The 17,237-nt window shown below is 43.0% G+C and overlaps 1 pseudogene; it reads left to right on the forward strand.

Annotated features, from left to right (window-relative positions):
- The first annotated feature begins 13,701 nt into the window (after window positions 1–13,701).
- On the forward strand, window positions 13,702–14,908 carry LOC111536608 (annotated as a pseudogene).
- Window positions 14,909–17,237: the final 2,329 nt, after the last annotated feature.

The following is a 17,237-nucleotide window of genomic DNA, read 5'->3' on the forward strand; positions in this document are numbered from 1 at the left end:
AACTGGCCAGCTTAGATAGGGAAATAGTGGCTTCTCAGAGGCCAGGTGTCGGGGTGGCAGCATTCATCTCAGCTTAGGATTCCGGGGAAAGCCTGTGTAGGTGGAGGAGAGGCAGAAGGAGACAGCTGAAGCTGTTACTGAGTCCTTCCTGTCTGAGACTGCCCTTCCCCTTTGATTTCTGTAGCAGGCATGGTTGCACTACTTAATTTTAATGCCTCAGCCCTGGCATGAAGAAATGCTGCTGGTGCACCTGATTCACAGTACCCAGGAAAGGAGAGGCCAACAGGATCACTGAGCCCAGGCCTTAAGCTCAGTGCAGCAGCATATTTTGGCTGCTGCTCAGTGACCTGCTTGTTCCAAGGAGCAAGATGGGAGATTTCCTCATAAATATTGATCCATCTATCCTGCACCCCCGACACCAGCACTAGCCAAATCTGTAGGTGAAAAGGATGGATCCAAGGGAGAAGTGCCTCAAAATCTGAAAACCACATGAACTTCATTAAGAGGTTCTGCGGACTTGTGAGGTGGCATTTAAAAAATAATAGCTTAATCTGCATGTCATCTGAGCTTGCTGATTCTTATTTATTTTCATTTACTTTACTTTTATTTCATTTCGTTTTATTATGACACAAAATCCCTTGAGTGGCTTCCCTTAGTTAAGTAAACTAAGGCCAGTGTGCACATTTGTGCAAGAGAAAGGGTGTTACAGAGTCTTTTGCCCTAAGCTTCTCTAATTCCTTCTTTAAATAGAGCTCCAGGTATGCGTGTGGGGTGGACGGGAAGGGTGGTGGCTTCTGAAGGAAAAGGAGTGATACCCCAAGCTCTCTTTCCGGAGATTTCAGGTTAGGGAAATCTGACCAAGTGGGTAGGCCTGACCATAGTTTCTTGGCAGGAAAGAACACTGAAGGCCACAAGGAGCAGCTCAGTGTGATGGAAGGGAAGTGTGTCATTTTGAAGGCTTCTTTTTCTCTGCTTCTTACTCTGCTTCTGGCTTCTGCATCTGCAGGTGTTTTTGTTTCCCTTGGGTCACCAGGCACAACCTTAGTTCCTCTTTGATTTCCAAAAGAAATCTGCTCATGCTCAGTATCCAGCAAGTCTGAATAACCTTCACTGGTGTTTTGGGAGGATGCCAGGGAGGGGTCACAGCAGGGAGCCCTTCCGTGTCTGCCAGCCCTCTTATATTCTTCTTCCCATCTTTCCTTTTATGCTTATTTTACCTTCCTCCATCCTAGATTGTGTTCCTACCTCTCCTGCAACTTCTTCTCCCTCTATTAGAGCATCTAGCAAGTCAATCCATCAAGGCCTCAACAGGATTAAGAATCTTCCATGTTCCAGTAGCCATCCTCTTTAAAAGGAGGTATTTATTTTTGCCGTTATCATTTGTCCTCATACTTTCCCAAAAGAAAGTGGAAAAACAGAGGTAATAGAGAGGCACAGAGCAATCCAACAGTATTGCGCAGGACCAGGCACAAGTCCTTTGTATACCAGCCTGGTTCTCTTTTCTGAAGAGCACTCTTTGTTCTTTGTAATAGGTTTGCTAACTGCACATGATCTTTATTTATTTTCTTTGAGATGGAGTCTTGCTCTGTTGCCCAGGCTGGAATGCAGTGGCATAATCTCGGCTCACTGCAATTTCCACCTCCTGGGTTCAAGCAATTTTCCTGCCTCAGCCTCCTAAGTAGCTGGGATTACAGGAGTGTGCCACCATTCCTGGCTAATTTTTGTATTTTTAGTAGAGACAGGGTTTCCCCATATTGGCCAGGTTGGTCTCGAACTCCTGACCTCAAGCGATCTGCTTGCCTCGGCCTCCCAAAGTGCTGGGATTACAGGTGTGAGCCACCATGCCCAGCCCCCAACTACACATGCTGTAATGAGGAATCTTTTCTGGATGGTGGATAATATGGTTTGGTAGTTTTGTTCCCTCCAAATCTCATGTTGAAACATGACTTCCAATGTTGGAGAGGAGCCTAGTGGGAGGTGTTAGTGTCATGGGGGGCAAATCCCTCGTGAATGGCTTGGTGCTGTCCTAGCAGTAGTGAGTGAATACTCACTCTATTAGCTCACACCAGATCTGCTTTTTTAAAAAGAGCCTGCACCTCCTTGCTTTTCTCTCTCTTGCTCCCCCTCTCACCAGGTGACATTCTGGCTCCCTTTCACCTTCTGCCATGAGTAAAAGCTTCCTGAGGCCCACCAGAAGCTGAGCAGATGCTTCAACCATGCTTGTACAGCCTGCAGAAACAAAAGCCAAATCAACCTCTTTTCTTTATAAATTACCCGGTCTCAAATATTCCTTTATAGCAATGCAAAATGGACTAACACAGTGGATGATCTTGTTGTTATCCTCTAGGCTACATGCTTCTCTAGGTTCTCAGGTGAAAATACCACCTCCCTAAGAATTGAGTGTTCTTGGAATGCAGCCAAAGAACCTTTCGTGATCTAGGAGAAAATACTGATCTTAGAAGGAAGAAATATAGATATTGAAAGGATCTTCAAGATCTATGAGAGTTGTTTAAATTGTTTGAGGTATATTTCCTCCTTTTCAAAACCCACTTCAACACTAGCTAAGAGGGAAGAAATTGGGGAGGGATGACTGCAAAAGGTTGAAATAAGCACTCTTCCATAAAGAATTTTTTTTGAGGATTTTTTTTTAAAAGCCAGTTAAGTCACTTACCACTGTGGTCAAGACAGTCAACCAAATATTGAATTTCTTCAGGAAGACATATTTCTCCTCTTACACAAAGAACATCTGCCCCAGAACTCTGTATGCAGGGAGAATAGAGCTGGGGAAGGCCTATAGAGATAGTGAGTGTAGATGTGGTCACTAAATCTAGGAGACTCTTTCAGAACCCACTTGTGGTTTTGAAAGAGGTATGTTTAGAGAAACACAAATCAATGTGATTTTATGCAACAGGAAACAAATGTACGGAATTCATTATCCTCAAGAGTTAGTGTAAGCTGAAAGTATGTATAAATACCTTTTTAAAAGGGTTAGATGCTTTCATAAATTTATGCATAGCTGGTTACTAAGGGCAACGAGGATGTTTTCATGGGAAACCAGAAACAGAAGAGATATTAGATATCAGTTAATCTCTTCCCCTCCATCCCTCCACCTCTGTAGTGAGGGGATATCAATACAGGACCTCTTAGAGCCGAAGGGTAGACTAGATGGGAAATGGGTGATTTCTAGTGGTCTCCCAGGTAACCTCCACCCCAACCTTTTTCTTCAAAGTTAAATTTTAAGAGAGGGAAGGAGGGACCAAACACACATAAAAGCCTCTAATTGGCTAAAGAAGCCACATTGACTCCAGGTGTGGGGGACTTGGTGGATGGGCAGCGAGGCTAATATGCAAAGATGGGTAGTAAAAGGAGCCTGGCCAAGCACAGTGGCTCAGGTCTGTAATCCCAGTACTTTGGGAGGCCAAGGTAGATGGATCACTTGAGGCCAGGAGTTCAAAATCAACCTAGCAACATGGCGAAACCCCATCTCTACTGAAAATACAAAAACATTAGTCGGGTGTGGTGGCGCACGCTTATAATCCCAGCTACTCAGGAGGCTGAGGCATGAGAATCACTTGAGCCTAGGAGGTGAAGTTTGCAGTGAGTTGAAATTGTGCCACTGCTCTCCAGCCTGGGCGACAGAGACAGCCTATTCTATATTCTAGCGGAGGCTCTCTTGGAAGAAATCAGTCTAATAAGAGAAGGAATGAGCACTGTGTACCAAGAAGATGGAGAGCTGGGTCAACTGGCCTCTAGATGTGAGAGAGAACCTGAAGAGAACGACAGCATTTGGCTTAGACACATCAAAAGGGGGAACAGTTAGCTCTGCCATCATCTAGCTGGGGCCATGGAGGCAGTTTACACCTCACATTCCTTCAGGGACAATGTAAATGGTGCCCCTTGGAGTTGTGCATCTCAGAAGCACTCCTCAAAAATCAGCTACTCCAACTCCCCCATTTCCAGATGAGGAAGTGGAGGCCTGGAGATGTGAATGAGAGGACTCCTTGGGTTGCACAGCTCTTTTACATCAGAGTGGGGTCTCCACTTCCCCTCCACCACATTATCTTGCCATGGAGGTTGAGCTATCAAAGGCAGCCTGGTCCTCTTATGAGACACATCTAGAGACCCCTTCATCAGGGAAACAGCTGACCAACACATTAAAATTACACATTAGAATTACACTCATTTCCTCAGCTGGATGTCATACATTGACCAACTTGCCTGACCCTACATGGTAGTCCTGACAATTACAGAAAAGAGTGAAGAAACTGTTAGGACTACACCAACCTGAAGCTGCCTGTGGGCCTATGAACTGGAAATAAAACCCCTGGGCCAGAGCTGTCACTCTGTTGGTAGAAAAAGGAGGCTGACTGCTTTTGGCTACCTAGGCTCCACCAGAATTGAGAGGTGACTGGAATTGCAAAGCTGAAAGTTTCTGCTAGGAGAAAGGCAGCTGAGTGAGCTGTTTATTCAACAGGCACTAAAAATGAAGTTTGGCACCTCATTTGAGAACTTCCAGCAGTGTGAAGAAAGCTGATTCATTTGTTCAAATAAAACCCAATTGTATTACTGTTTAACAGTGAGATAATAACATCTTATGTTTATAAACTTGTCTTATAGCCTGAAGGAGTCCACACCAATTTACAGACTTCAAAATCTGAGAGAAACTAGGACTATGTCTTCTAACACTGACATGCCTTCCCCTGGGATCTGGACGGCGAGGGTGGGGAGGGATCAGCCCCCGCAGCGGCTTTACATCAAATTCTCCCCAGTGCAGTCCCACCCAGCAAGTTCCAGAATTGGGCCTCCTACTGACGTACGGGGGAGGGGGCCTCTGCAGCAGAAAGGACCCTGACCAGTTGGGAGGTACACCAAGATTTTGCTTGGAGAGAGAAAAAAAAAAAACAGTCTGAACTGGGTGGAGTGTGCAGATACAACTGTTGGCAGAGGTGGTGTAGTACCTGATCAAACTCAGAGGGGGGAATATTTCATCTCCTGACAGTCAAAACAGGGCAGGTTTTAGAAATAAAGGACAATTCAGTTGTTTTAGGGCATTACGCAACCCTCTGACTGCTATAGACAGGCCTAGCCTTAGAGTTGATGGCCTCAGCCTGACCAGTTTGGATCCCTGTCCTCAGGGCCCTTAAAAACCCACAGCTTAACCTCCACTCCCAGAGTGTTCCTCAAACTTGACTGGACCTCAGAATCACATGGGGAGCTTGTTTTATATGCAGATTCCTGGTCCCTCACCACCACTCCCACTAGGTCTGGTGTAAAATTCAGGAATCTGCATTTTTAACAAGCATTCCAAGTGATGTTGAGGATGCTACTCCTTTAACCACACTTTAAAAAAAATATTGGCTGGACACAGTGGCTCACGCCTGTAATCCCAGCACTTTGGGAGACCAAGGCGGCTGGATCACCTGAGGTCAGGAGTTCGAGACCAGCCAGACCAACATGGAGAAATCCCGTCTCCACTAAAAATATAAAAATTAGCCAGGCATAATGATGCATGCCTGTAATCCCAGCTACTAGGGAGGCTGAGGCGCAAGAATCATTTGAACCTGGGAGGTAGAGGTTGCAGTGAGCTAAGATTGTGTCACTGCACTCCAGCCTGCACAACAGAACAAGACTCCGTCTCAAAAATAAATAAATAAATAATAAATAAACTAAAAAATATATTTTAAAAAATTGATTCCAGATTCCACACTACCAGCATTGGAACAAATCTGGGTCTACAACCCTTGCAAGTAGCTCAGCACACAGTGAACCTTGGTTTCAGCCACACTTTTCTTTCTGGGAAGAACTGAGACCTTGCCAGCACTTTTCACAGTTTGCTCTGAGTAGATCCCGGACATCTTGGGACACAGGAGAGGTCCCTGCTTTGTAAAATTTAATATTGAAGGAAATTCAGACTACAGTTTCTGCTGAGTCAAGAATGAACCACACCAAGTCCACTAGGGAGTAGGGCAATTACCACCACCCTCCCTCTCCCACCCTCACAAGTCACTCTAGGGACATCTTTTTTCCCTTGGAGTCAATGAAGTTGGCTCTTTCCTGCCTGTGGCAGCTTCATAATGTCTATATAAATGGGGTTTGGGTTGTGGGGAACCCTTTGGTTGAAGGGGGAGGAGGTAGAGATTTTGCTTTGAGGCTGTGTTGGCAAAGCAAGCAAAGGTTTTTACTCAGCACGATGTTTTCTAAAGCTGCTTTTGTTTATGCTTAACATTAAAACTTCACTTGTGCATATTAAAGAGGGGAGGGAAAAGTCAATGCAAATAATGAGGAACTAAGGACACGTCCCCAGCTAACCTCTGCCATTGCCTCAGCCTACAACCATAACTCTGGCTGAAAATAATGCCAACTATCTGAGGGCTGTGAGACTAGAACTAGGTCTTATTCTCTCCTATCTGGCCTACACAGCTTATCTCCCTCCCAAGCCATCTTTCAGAGATATGTCAATTAGGAACAAAAACAGAAACTCTTGAATTGGAACTTGTCCATGTTCCTCTTTCCTTTTCTTTTTTCTTTGTTTGTTTGTTTTTGTTTTTGAAACTGAGTCTCGCTCTGTCGCCCAGGCTGGAGTGCAGTGGCACCATCTTGGCTCACTGCAAGCTCTGCCTCCCGGGTTCACGCCATTCTCCTGCCTCAGCCTCCCGAGTAGCTGGGACTACAGGCGCCCACCACCACGCCCAGCTAATGTTTTGTATTTTTAGTAGAGATGGGGTTTCCCCGTGTTAGCCAGGATGGTCTCGATCTCCTGACCTTGTGATCCACCTGCCTTGGCCTCCCAAAGTGCTGGGATTACAGGCGTGAGCCACCGTGCCCAGCCCCATGTTCCTCTTTCTATTGTTCCTCAATTTCCTGTGGCTCAGATGAGATTGAACACACAGAATGGGGGAAATTTTCCCCACTGGGCCCAGCACTCACTAGTGCCTGGAATTCTCACACAAGTCTGATTTCTTCCTAACACATGACTCCAAGAATCCCTAGGTAATTATAAATAGCTCTGATGGGGTGAACTCATAGTATCAGTCACTAAAACTGCAGTGTGAATGTGCTAGCCATGCCTTTTCCATTGGGATAAAAAGGGTCTACGAATCCAGAGACATGCAATTATGCCACACTTTCATGGAATGCATCTACTCCACCAAAGTTAGCTGTAAAATGACTTCTACTTCTTCATTAATTGTCCTCCCTCCCTCCCTTCCTTCCTTCCCTTCTTCCTTCCTTCCTTCTTCTTTTTTTCTTCCCTCTCTCCCTTCTTTCTTCTTTTCTCCCTCCTTCCCTCCTTCCTTCTCTCCCTCTGTCGCTCCAGTCTTCCAGTCCTCCCTCCCTCTCCTTCCTCACTTCTTCCCTGTTTTGGTAGATGTCCTTTAGCAAGTTGAGTAATTTCCCCTCTATTCCTAGTTTTCTGGCAGTGTTTATTGTGAATGGTCATTGGATTTTGTCAAATCCTTTTTCTGCATTTATTAATATGATCGTATAATTTTCCTTCTTTTGCTTGTTGATGTGATGGATTACACTAATTGATTCTTGAATGTTAAACCAGGCTTGTATACCTGGAATAAATTCCACTTGTTCATAGCTTATTGTTTTTATACATTGCTGGACTGGATATGCTAATATTTTATTGAGAATTTTTGCATCTATGTTCATGAGAAATGTTGGTCTATAGTTTTCCTTTCTTGTAATGTCTCTGTATGGATTTAATATTAGAATAATGTTGGCCTTATAGAATGACTTAGGAAGTTTCTTCTGCTTCTATTTTCCAGAATAGATTGTTGAGAATTGGTATCATTTCATCCTAAAGTGTTTGGTGGAATTTGCCAGTGAACCCATCGGGTTCTAGTGCTTTCTGTTTTGGAAAGTTATTAATTATTGATTCCATTTCTTTAACAGATATAGACCTATTCAGATTACCTATTTTTCCCTGTGTAAGGAAAAATGTAGATGTGTCTTTAAAGAAATTGGTCCATTTTGCCTAAGTTATCAAATTCGTGGGCATAGAGTTGTTGAGAATATTCCTTTATTTTCTTTGTTATGTCTATGGGATCCCTTCTACTTTTTACCCATTTGCTTAAGAAGTATATATTCAGTACTTACTATTAAAAACATTAGTTCAGCATATATTTATTAAATGCCTATTATGTGCCAAGTATTGTGCTAGGGCTGGGGATAGCATGACATTGATGTCTTGGAACTTACTTTCTTGTAAAGAAGATCAAAATCGGATGAATAATAGACATATCAAACAATTGTAATTGTGACTAGTGCCAAAGAAGGAATTAAACAAGACTGGAGAGAATTTCTTTAGCAAGTGTGGGCAGGGAAAGCCTCTCTAAAGGAGGTGACATTTTAGCTGAGAACTAAAAACTGAGAAGGATCCAGCCTTGAGAAAAGCCTAGGAAAGGGTATTCCAGGCAGAGGAAACCACACGTGCAAAGAAAGACACTCCAGAAAAGGAAGAGATCAGCATGTAGGAGGGAATGAAATAAATTCAATGTGTCAGGAGCATAGAAAGCAAGGTAGACCGGAAAGGTCTAAGAGGTGGGCAGAGGCCAGATCCTGTAGAACCTTACAAGAACCTTAAGGAGTTTGGATTTTATTCTAAGTGGAATGAAGAGCTTTTGAAGGTTTTAGGCAGGAGAGTGACATGATCTAATTTACATTTCTAAAAGATTGCTCTGTGATCTTTCCTCACTGCTATGGGGAAAATAGAATAGAAGGGAGCAAGAGTGATGTCACAGAAATCAGTTAGGAGTTATTGCAGTAATCTAAGCAGGCAGAATTGGGTGCCCTGGATTTGGGCAGGGGAACAGTGACAGTCAAGATAGAGAGAAGGAAAAATGAATAGATGGGAATTTGTTTTACCTGGCACTGGACTGAGCATTTACAAACTGCATGAATTGGGCAATCTCACTGCCTCCATCCAGCCACTGGAGGCTGCCTTTCTCTATCTTCAGTTTGAGAGTTTCTTCTTCAAGAACCAGGGGCCTCAAAGTCACCCCACTGGTTCCACACTTTACTCCAATAAGCTCTGGGAGTGACTCTTATAGATCCCTGGGCCTATCAGTGACATATGTTCAGGGGATCACTGGTTCCATTCCAAACAGGTGTTTCTACATTCTGGGCACATCCCAAGCAGTGCATACTCTGAGGATCATTGTTCTCATCTCTCCTGGGTGGGTGACATTTAGAATGATTATTGTTCAGCAGCACTCAGGCTTCTACTAAATGGTATGACAGAAGGAAGAACTTTGACTATCATGGTGATTAGACAGTGGAATGAATTGTCAGAGGAGGTTATGAAGGTTCCTTCAGCCAGACAAGCTACTGAAATATGAAGACATTATGTATCAACGTGAGCAGCATCTTTATATTCTAAAGGTGGGTAGAGAAAGCAATTCAAGTGACAAGAGGAGTAAGGTGGAAGAACGCTGACAATGCTAGGTCATGGGTGGCTGCCAAACAACACGTGCCAGGACTCACAGGCAGGCTGGGCCAGCAGGTGAATAGGGAAGCTAGAATGAATGACCAGGGAGCTAGTTACGGTGAGTTATGAGGGGGAAACCAAGTTCTGAATCCAGGGTATAAAGCTAAACTGGAGGATACAGACATAGTCTGGAGTCTGAAAAGATAGGCAAGAGTAAGGCTGCAGAGGTCCAAGCCAGGCAGAAGGCAGTGTCAGGAGAAATCTATTCTAATAGTAGTGTTGGTCCCTGGCTGGGCTTCAAGCCAGGAAGAGGGAAATAGGTGGAGAGAAAATCAGAGTGGGAAAAGTATCTCCTGAATCAGAACAGCTAGGTGCAACCACATCATAGTCTGCCAGCATGTATCAGTGGAACCTAGAACCAGTACCAATCTGCTTTCTGCCCTGTTTTCCAACTTCCTGAGAGAGTCAAAGTCTTATAGATTTCTGTGACTTCAGCACAGTGCTAGCCCTCTAGGGGACCGGGCATCACTGGGTAATTTACTACCCCCATTCCTTGCATTTCTATGGATAGTGGGTGTCCTTGTGAGCTGGGAAACAGGCTGAAAATAAAATCGAGTACACAACATAATCTCACAGAGTAATTTCTCTGTTTCTGCCCCTGCCTGTATTGGCCCTTCTTCAAAGCCTTCCACCAATCCAACTATTTCTGCAAGTCTCCCGGAGGTCTGTCCCGAAGGTTCATTAACAGAACCCTTTTGCCTCCCCAGTGGCTTCCAGCATTTCCTCTGTTCCTTCTCTAGCTCCCTGGGGGTGATAATCCTCTTCTAATGCCTATAACAAAGCCATCCATGCAATGAGTTGGCTGCTGCTGCCGCTGCTGCTGTCACAAGCTGCCTCCCACCCAACTGAAACTACTAAAGCCAATGCTTCTGATGTGGCTTTGTGTACTGAGCGCCCCACAGAGATTTTAGTGAAATAGTCCTTTAAATTGGTACTTATTCTTACAAAGCTCTCTCTATTTAGGACTTAGGTATGAGATCTGGGAGGTGGATCAGAAGATAAGCAGGATAGTGTCCTCTGGTAGGTATTGTTTTGCTTTATTTGTTTGTTTTTGGTCTTCCCAGCAGGCTTTCTCTCTCCCCTTCAGCTGATGATAGACTCTACTCCTGATCTGAAGGGTAAGCATGTGAAGCAGACCTGGACAAACACAGAGTATCCATTCTCCTAGCAATAGTGATTGGATCAAATTATAGGCACATTATCAAGGAAGGCCAATCAGAATTGTTCCCTGGGATAGATGAATGGACTCTGGGAGATAGAAATTCTCTTTGCTAAGCTGTGACTGATGGCAGCTGTGTTTCCTGCAATATGGAGAAGACCAGTCTACATCAAGAGAGTGAGACAAATGGAAAAAGAGATGCAGAGGCAAACAGAAATAAAATACAGACATAGTTCTGACAATGTTGAATCCCTAGGCTTGGTTCCTTTGAGCGTTCCACTCTTCTTCCTAGCCTTTTGTACCAATATAGTGCCTTTTTTTTTCATAAGCTGGGCTGGATTCAGTTTCTGTTATTAATTATTTTTAAATGTCCTGATTAATTACAACGTGAGAGCTATATGGGAAATTTTCTCTCTCCTTCAATCCTGAGGTTTAGGAAGACCCCCCTTATATGTCTATTCTTTCTTCCATTAGGGTGTGTCTTTCCTGAGAGGCCCCTTAGGCTCCTAAACAAATAATTCCCTAGTGGACCTGCCTCCTAGACCCTCCATCCACATACACACAAGATGAATATGAATCTTTGGGAGAGTACAGTTTAGGCTTCTATGTTGGGCCCTATTCATATATCATTTGTTCATTTAACAAATACTTGTTGAGTTCTTATGATGTGCCAAACACTGTTCTAGGAGCTGAGAATATAGAAATGAATAAAATAGGCAACATTTTTGTCTATACGAAGCTTGAAATAGATTGCAAACAAATAATTACATGTATAGTATAATCTCATGACTGTTATAAAAAAATAGAGCAGGTAAATAAGATAAAAAGTAATGGGGTGGGGTTGCTGTTTTAGGCAGTATGGTCTAGGAAGGCCTTCTGCAGAGGGCACGGATCTGAATGAAGTGAGGATGTGAGTCATGTGTGTATTTGAGGAGAAAACATTATAGGCTGAAATGACAGAGAGTGCAAAGGCCTGGAACTGCTTGACATGTCTGAAAAAGCAAGAAATGCCAGTAAAATGAGGTGAGCAAAGGAAGAATGGTAGGATACTAGGCCAGAGAGGTAGCCAAGGGCCAAATTGTGGAAGGCCTTGAAGGCTGGGCTCAGAACTTTGTATTTTTTTCTAACTGTGATGGAAAGCCATTAGAATGTTTTGATCTGGGGGTTGACAGGATCAGCTTTACCTTTTAAAAGCCTCCCTCTGGCTTCTGTGTAGAGAATGGACCATAGGGAATAAGAGTGGAAGCAGGAATACCACAGAGGAGACTACTACATTAGATATTTTTTGGTGTTGTTGTTAGTTACTGTTTTTTTTGTTTTTTGTTTTTTAACAAAGTCTTACTCTGTCACCCATGCTGGAGTGCAGTGGCATGATCTCAGTTCACTGCAACCTCTGCCTCCCAGGTTCAAGCAATTCTTGTGCCTCAGCCTCCCAAGTAGCTGGGATCACAGGAGCATGCTATCATGCCTAGGTAATTTTTGTATTTTTAGTAGAGACAGAGTATTGCCATGTTGACCTGGCTGTTCTCAAATTCCTGGCCTCAAGCAATCCTCCCACCTCGGCCTCCCAAAGTGCTGGGATTATAGGCATGAGCCACTGCGCCCTGCTGAGAAACTACTGCATTAGTTTATGTGAGAGATGATGGTGGTGTCAACTAAGATGGGAGCAATGGAGGCAGTGAAAAGTATGCGGATTCAGTATATATTCTAAAGATAAAGCCAATTCAAGCTAACAGACTATGCTGGTGGATTGGACGTGGAGTACGAGAGAGGGTCAAGGATGATTCCAAGTGTTTTGGCCTGAGCAACAAAGTGAATCAGGATGACAGCTATTGAGATGGGAAAGAATGGGAGAGGCACAGGATAGGGGACTGGGAACATCATGAATTTTGTGTGGAATCTGTTAAGTTTGAGGTGCCTATTAGTCATCTAAGTTGAGATGTGAAGAGGTGAGGAAAAAAGAAATACATGTCAAACAAAGGAATGCAAAGTATTAGGACAAAAAGAACCCTGAGAAACAAGGAGTGTCCCAACCATCACCATGCAGAGCACATCACACTTCCACTAATTTAAAGAGAAAAATATATCTCTTTTCTCAGAATTTCCTCAACCAGGACCTGGCAAAAATTCAAACTATCACAATAAGAAGGGGGTTTGTTACTATAAATCAAGGTAGGCAAAGGGACAGAGACTCTATTAGCATAATAATCCAATGAAGGAATGCTAAGAGAATGTCAATATTGGTAGTGTGGAATACTATTAGCTGTCTCATAGGTATCCCACTCTGAGGCTAGTCTTTAGTTAGGACCTCTTTTCCTGCCCCCACTCCCCCAGAACTGGAGGAGCTACCCCTATGTACACTCCAATTCATTGGAACTGGATGGAACCAAATGAGTGACAGTGACTGATTACCCAAACTGGAGACTCACATCAGGAAAGGAGTTCCCCAAAGGCCATCAGGGAGGAGAATTAGTAGTCAGGGGAGGTTTCTCCACTGTCTGCAAGAGGGAAGGATTGCTACCAATGGTCTTATGCCCCCTGAGTAACTAAGAATGAGTGGCATAATGGGGGATCACTCAAAAATCTACATGTCCGCCCTTGCACAGTGGCTCATGCCTGTAATCCCAACACTTTGGGAGGCCGAGGCTGGTGGATCACTTGAGCTCAGAAGTTTGAGACCAGCCTGGGCAATATAGGGAGACCTCGTCTCAAAAAAACATTAAAAAGTAGCAAGGCGTGGTGGCCTGCGCCTGTAATCCCAGCTACTGGTGGGGCTGAGGTGGCAGGATCTCTTGAGCCTGGGAGGTTGAGGCTGCAGTGAACTGTGATTGTTCCACTGCACTCCAGCCTGGGTGTCAGAGGAAGACTCTGTCAAAAAAAAAAAAATATATATATATATATATATATGTACACACACACACACATATATCTGGGAACTTTCCAGAATGCTCGGTGAGAGGCAGAGTTATGGTAGCTGCCGAGCTGCACACAGCTCCGAGCTCCTTACCACTCCCTCACACACCAGCCTCAGCCCACTCGCCGGCAGAAGATGGTGGAAGAAACCACTTACTGTGATGTTTTGGGGATCAAACCCAACGCTACTAAGGAAGAATTGAAAAAGGCTTATAGGAAACTGGCCTTGAAGTACCATCCTGATAAGAATCCAAATGAAGGAGAGAAGTTTAAACAGATTTCTCAAGCATATGAAGTTCTCTCTGATGCAAAGAAAAGGGAATTATATGACAAAGGGGGAGAACAGACAATTAAAGAGGATGGAGCAGGTGGTGGTTTTGGCTCCCCCATGGACATCTTTGATATGTGTTTTTAGAGGAGGAGGAGGAAGGATGCAGAGAGAAAGGAGAGGTAAAAATGCTGTACATCAGCTCTCAGTAACACTAGAAAACTTATATAATGGTGTAAAAAGAAAACTAGCTCTGCAAAAGAATGTGATTTGTGATAAATGAGAAGATAGAGGAGGTAAGAAAGGAGCAGTAGAGTACTGTCCCAATTGCTGAGGTACTGCAATGCAAATAAGAATTCATCAGATAGGACCTGGAAAGGTTCAGCAAATTCAGTCTGTGTGCGTAGAGTGCCAGGGCCACGGGGAGCAGATCAGTCCTAAAGATAGATGTAAAAGCTGCAAGGGAAGAAAGATAGTACGAGAGAAGAAGATTCTAGAAGTTCATATTGACAAAGGGATGAAATATGGCCAGAAGATGACATTCCATGGTGAAGGAAACCAAGAACCAGGACTGGAGCGAGAAGATATTATCATTGTGTTGGATCAGAAGGATCATGCTGTTTTTACTAGATGAAGAGAAAACCCTTTCATGTGTATGAAAGAGTACAGCATACAGCTGGTTGAAGCATTGTGTGGCTTCCAGTAGCCAATATCTACTCTTGACGACTGAACCATAGTCATCACCTCTCATCCAGGTTAGATTGTCAAGCATGGAGATACCAAGTGTGTAATAAATGAAGGCATGCCAATTTATCATAGACCATATGAAAAGGGATGCCTAATCGTTGAATTCAAGGTAAACTTTCCTGAGAATGACTTTCTCTCTCCTGATAAACTGTCTTTGCTGGAAAAACTCCTACCTGAGAGGAAGGAAGTGGAAGAGACTGATGAGATGGATCGAGTAGAACTGGTGGACTTTGATCCAAATCAGGGAAGATGGCACCATTACAATGGAGAAGCATATGAGGATGATGAATATCATCCCAGAGGTGGTGTTCAGTGTTAGACCTCTTAATGGGCCAGTGAATAGCACTCACTGGTGGCATTTTATGTGCAGTAGTAAATGAGTGAAGGACTATAATCATAATATGCTCACTACTTGCTCTTGTTTTGTTTAATATTCAACTATAGTAGTGCTTTAAAAAGTTAAATGAAGAATAAATTCAAATATAAAAGCTCTGACTTTACCCTTTATGTATGATGACTTCGGTGTGCAAGATGAAGTTTAATACCTGTAAAAACTACTTTGCAAAGAAGTTCCCCTAGCATTTCTAGGCCAAACCTTGCAATTGACTTCAGCTATGTACGTGGACAAGCTTAGACTGAAATGCTAGGTATATGTATTGGCTTCAGTGTATGACTCTTCATTGTTAAGCTATGAGAGTAAAACTCTGTATTTAACTGGCAATGAGGAAAAAAAAATTGTAGAGAAGTTTTGGTCTGTATAGTTCTTTGTGTTAAGTGGGATTCATTGTAGTGCCTCTGCATTTATCCTATTGCCTCAACTGTTACTTGAAGATGGCATAATAAATAATTTGTCCTGTGGGATCTGTGATAAAAATGATACCTTTCTGTAGGAGGAGTTTATCATAATGATGCTGCTTCTTGAAGGTTTGCACTTCCAGAATGTGTTTCCTTCTGCTGTGCCATCCATATATATGTGTGTGTGTGTATGTGTGTGTGTGTGCGTGTGTGTGTGTGTATATCTCCATATATATCTTGACCAGTCCTGGTTATTTGCTCCCCTCCTTGTCTGTGGACCATGATAAGCCTGAGTAGTGACTTCAGAGCTTGGGTAATGTAGAAATTAAAATGAAAAGACCTTTACGTGGAGAAATAATTTGCATGGGTAATATAGGAAGGTATTATTTAGGTATGTTACAGGATTACTTTAAACCATTTGATTTACGCTCCAAAGTAATTAATGTTGGTAGCATAGCAAATTATGATGAATAGCTTTAATTGTATGTTTAAAAGTCTCATCATATGTTTACATGCTTAAATCTGGGTATCAGAATTTAAGCAATTATTGAAATGTATTGTCTCCTTAATATACTAATTACAAAGCCAAAAAAAAAATTCCAACAAACAAGATAACTACATGTCCTATTGACTCCTATTGGTTAGAATAAGTGATGCAGACTGAGAGTAAAGGTCATTTTGTACATTTTCTTGAACTTCATGTATATGTTGATAACCAACTAACAGGCTGGTTTAATCACCCTCTTTTTCCCTCCCTGGAGTAACACAAGTGTTTAAAGCACATGGAAATACTGAACTCCTTGAGGGTAAGGACTAGCACTTGGTTCAGTAGTTGGAACATAGTAGGCACTCAATAAGTGCTTGTTGATTTGTTTTAAAGCTACTAAAAGAATAATCCAAGTAAAAATTGAGACGAGAGTCAAACCAAATGGACAAGTGAGCAGAATAAGAGGAAAGGAGAGAAAAAAATGTAAATGTGAAAGATAAGAATTCTATGACTGCACCTGAGAGGAGGATAAGATGTAATAGGAGGGGGGAAATTTAAAAAGGAAGCAAATTAGAGGGGTTAAAGTTATGATTAGAAAAGAAAACCAGAACTGAGCAAGGTTTGGCTGCCAGCTTTTCTGCCTGATTCCTGCCAACAGGGTGTATAGCTTCGTTGATGAGAACCTTTTCTTGGCCTTGTACAACAATAGAGCAAATACCGAAGAAAACTCATAGTTTTAGCATTCAGAGGTCACAGCCAGGCAGTGGGGACGGTGGCCAGCCTTGATCAATGCAGAATTGATTTACAATTTACTGCTTTTGTGTTTCAAAGTAGGATACCCAAAGAGGACAACTGGGGGGCAGACTTCAAATTCCTTCAGCCAACACTAAAAATGAATAGAAGACCATGTCACTTAAAGCAAGATATATAGTACTGGGAAAGAGTGACCTGTGAATAGGATGTGACAAAGAAAAGGTAGTGGGGAAAAGAAAGGGTAAGGACCTAAAAAGGGAGGCTGAGAAAGTGATATACAGAGAAATACCAAAGGAGGGCTAAGCTTATAAAATCGAAATTGATGGATGAGGGGATGAGGACATTAAAAAGATCTTTAAGGGGCTTCAGGGAATGTAAGATCGAGGGCAAAGCAGAGATGTCATGTGGAATGCATTACATAACAAGCAGCTTGTGAAAGTTAATGCATGACATCATAGAAAGAAGGGTATGCACAGGGTGTAGGGGCCGGGGCGCCCCAGCACTTTGGGTCTGAATATAAAGAGTGGAGCACTGTGGCTACAGAGCTAATGGGATCTTGTGAAGACAAAAGAGGCTGTTACAGGCTCTTCTTTATATACAGAGAGGATACTGGGGTAATTGG

Source organism: Piliocolobus tephrosceles, chromosome 12 (assembly GCF_002776525.5).
Source record: "Piliocolobus tephrosceles isolate RC106 chromosome 12, ASM277652v3, whole genome shotgun sequence".
Classification (NCBI taxonomy): domain Eukaryota; kingdom Metazoa; phylum Chordata; class Mammalia; order Primates; family Cercopithecidae; genus Piliocolobus; species Piliocolobus tephrosceles.